Genomic DNA, 3,639 nt, shown 5'->3' on the forward strand with positions numbered 1-3,639 from the left:
TGTGTGTGTTTGTCACGGTATACATGCGTTGTGTGTGCATGTGTGTTATATAATATATGAGGATATGTTGTGTGTGTGTGTTTGTGTGTGTGTGCCTGTCACGGTATACATGCGTTGTGTGTGTATGTGTGTTATATAACATATGAGGATATGTTGTGTGTGTGTGTCTGTCAAGGTATACATGCGTTGTGTGTGTATGTGTGTTATATAATATATGAGGATATGTCGTGTATGTGTGTGTATGCATGCATGTATCTGCATTTGTATGCATGTGTGTGGGGTGTGAGAGGGGGAGGAGATTGTGCGCGTGTACGCCCCAGTCTATTCATTTCCGGCTATATGTCACCCGAAATTGGTCCGCGTGCGTTATCCATGTATTGTACTGTTGCAAATAATGAATAAAACATACAGTATTTCACTCACATATATCATATTCGTTGATGGTGGGATTTCGATCCGTCGGTGACGCTTCCAACTATTTCTTGTCGATAGAATACAAACTTGATACTAGTACTATAAAAAGACATTTGTACCCGTCTAAAAATAGACACATTGCCACCAGGTACATGTTATGCTTTCAAAACGTCCTACCTCATATTGACCTCTGACCCCACCGCGGGTTGTTTTGAAACCCCTCCCCGCTCCAGGTAACACGAACTCTGTTCTTTTAGCGACAACATTATCCGGACAAAGAATACCGCACTCACCTCTGCACAAATAACATTACCTGAACCTGTTAGCACACAGACGTCTCTGGCGTAGTAACTTCACTTCACTTGAGACTTCTTGAGGTTCCGAGACGAACATCTTAAAGGCACACGTGCGTGTTACAGCAGGTAAGGCTTACTGGTGCTACTAGGGTCACCTAAGGTCGTTCTGGATAGCGGTTCTTGAGTCGGCTTTCCCAATCGTGAGTCAAAACGGAACGTATATCTTACTTTTTAAAATAAGTCTTAAATTGCTGCCAGTGCATTGAGAGGGTTGTGTGCCGCGTTGGGTGCAGTAACACGTGATTTCGAATCAGGGTTCTAGCTCACCGTTGAAGAGGCGAGACAGGACGGGACAAGCTCCATGGGGTGTGGCAGGCATATGCATCATAAAAGTTTCCCGCCAATAGCACCTTCATCAGCATTCAAACGCGAAAATACACAAGTTTAGTCATACAATAAATATATTAAGCTCCACCGTCTTTGCTTCTACAGAAAATCTGAGAAATGAAATGGACAGAAACGAACGAGCCCGCCAAAACTTTCAAACGCTGACATGTGAACATGGGGAGTATATCGCTTAGTGTAACATGAGTTAAGGTGTGTGCACGTTGTGTAGGTTTGCACATGTGTACCCGAAACACCAGAAAATAAGACTAATAGCCGGTGATGAACTACAACTGTACGTGTGTATAGAAACTACTTATCCATCAATGGTCTTTGAAAACGTTATGACTTAGATGTTCTCGTCAGGATTTAGATTTAGACATGGTATGGAAAGGTGAAGCTCCGCGTGGCAGCGAGTCGGTGTCATGTTACAAGCTCCATGCTGGTGTTTGAAAGCTCAGTGGCCTTTTAGCGCGGTGGCCTTAGCACGTGCGTTTTACTATAAATGTCTTCATTAGCTGTGTTTCGTCTACGCCACTCAGAGTCACACGCCCATCAAATATACTCTCCAAGCAGATCCCTGGTGGCAAAATCTGAGATAAACTTACAGGTACAGATGGACCATTGCTTTTGGCAGTCACCGACGATCAGGTGATCTCAGACTACATAATGTATGGTACAATGTGTAGCGCCATGTTGCGTAACGGTAGTGTGTTCAGTGCAAAGCCCAGAGGACCTTGGTTGGTGTCCCCTGATATGTCCGACGATGTGATCTTGGGAATGGCATATTGCATTTAAGAAGAATTTAACAAGAAATTTCACTCGGGTAGAAATACGTGTCCAGCTTCAGTTAGAGATGTCCCTCGGAAAGGACGTTAATTGGAGGTCCCGTGCTTGAAGAGAGCCACACTGGTACGTAAAAGATCCCACCATACACCATCGAAAAGAGTATACTATGTGTCCTTCCCAGTGTGAGACGATCAACTAAACCTTGTACGCAATGCATGCCTACCTGGTATGCAATACAAACAAACAAATCAAGTACGCTGTGGATTGCCAAATGATTGTCCGTCCATGTGACTTCCCGGCGTTGATTCCCGGTTGGAACGGAAACTTCAGACGTTACGAGCCAAGCCGACCGCAGCGGACCGTGACGTAACCTTTGTGCGTCTTGTTGACGTTCGGTTAGTTCTCACCCACCAAAACTAATTACAGCACAACGCTGTAATCACTGTAGATGTAACAAAATATACAGAGAAAACAGCTAAAACGTCAATACGCCGTGACAGTGCACGGTCAATTCTGCACCAGCGCTAAGGGTATATCTGAGACATTTTGTACGGATGGGTTTTCCTTGTGGGTTGTAAGAAAACAAAAGTCTGCAAACAGAGGGGTATTCACTTACAGGCCTATTGTTGTAGCGTTCGCCCGCTTATGCTTGGGTAACATTTCGATTCAGCGGCCCGGCCGGGATTTTTGCGGAAACAAAAATTAAACTGTATATGAATCGAGAAATTTACGCAAGTTATGCTTATGGCTATTTATTTTTTTTACGTTTTGTTGTCTTTTGTATCATACTTTTTGTTCTAGGCCCGGTCGGGCGCCAGTTTGAAAAATTATGGGGCCCTGGGACATAGAGGCATGCTCCCATCCCGTAAACATAGTCCTTTTGGAGAGAGGATATAATATTGGTTGTCCATGTGCATCATAGAGCTATTTCAACTACAAATTGAATGGGAAACGTTGACTTGTTTTTGGATGTTCATTACTTCTCCTGTGAAATATATCAGCCTATCTTGAAATGACATCAAAATAATAGAATCGCAGAATGTAAACCCCATCGATTATCGAAACATATCAGAAAATATAAACAGGATACAGTACAAACCACAAATATAAAAGCAAACCAATCAGAAGAAATGATAACATTAATTGTTTACAGAACATCGATCTACTCAAAGGTAAAAGCCGGACATGTCAATGGAGCACTTTAGATCATTGGTATATGCGCATTACACTTTGGCCCGCTCATTCATCCGATGTTCAGACGGTATACAGCTGGAACCATTTCTGTCCGTCATACATGTGGTATCCTTACTTATTTTTGACTACCTTAATGTGTCTTGGGCATCATGGGCGCTACCAACATAGGACAGGCTCATAAAGCCATACTCTATGTAGCTCCGATTACCCTTTTGATATGTATATGCTAACAAACGATCTCACACGTCGATGAAGGTTAGACATCCAGGTACAAAGATACGACAAAAACAGTTACTCATTGACAAGCAACTGTATATGATTTTGGAAACGGTCAGACGTTTTTGATAATACTAAGTAGACAGCTACCCGGTGTCTTTCTTTAGTGTCACTGACGAAACCATGTCATATGTACTATTTATCTCACTTCCAGACAACATGGGCGCTTCCAACCGTCTCTCACAGGACAGGCTCATTATGTCATAGCCTCCATAGCAGGCTCTCTGGGCCTTTTTTGGTTCATAATACATTTTTGCTGACCATTTCTTTTTGTACTGGGTCGCTT

At 43.0% G+C, this 3,639-nt stretch overlaps 1 protein-coding gene across 1 annotated transcript in view; it reads left to right on the forward strand.

The window, feature by feature from the left end:
• Nucleotides 1–512: 512 nt before the first annotated feature.
• The window catches only part of LOC118413215, a 6,338-nt gene continuing 3,211 nt past the window's right edge, over nucleotides 513–3,639 (forward strand). The window contains exon 1 of the mRNA XM_035816438.1: nucleotides 513–836. The gene's annotated coding sequence lies outside the window, so the exon portion shown is untranslated. The remainder of the gene's footprint in view (nucleotides 837–3,639) is intronic.

Source organism: Branchiostoma floridae, chromosome 4 (assembly GCF_000003815.2).
Source record: "Branchiostoma floridae strain S238N-H82 chromosome 4, Bfl_VNyyK, whole genome shotgun sequence".
Taxonomy (NCBI): domain Eukaryota; kingdom Metazoa; phylum Chordata; class Leptocardii; order Amphioxiformes; family Branchiostomatidae; genus Branchiostoma; species Branchiostoma floridae.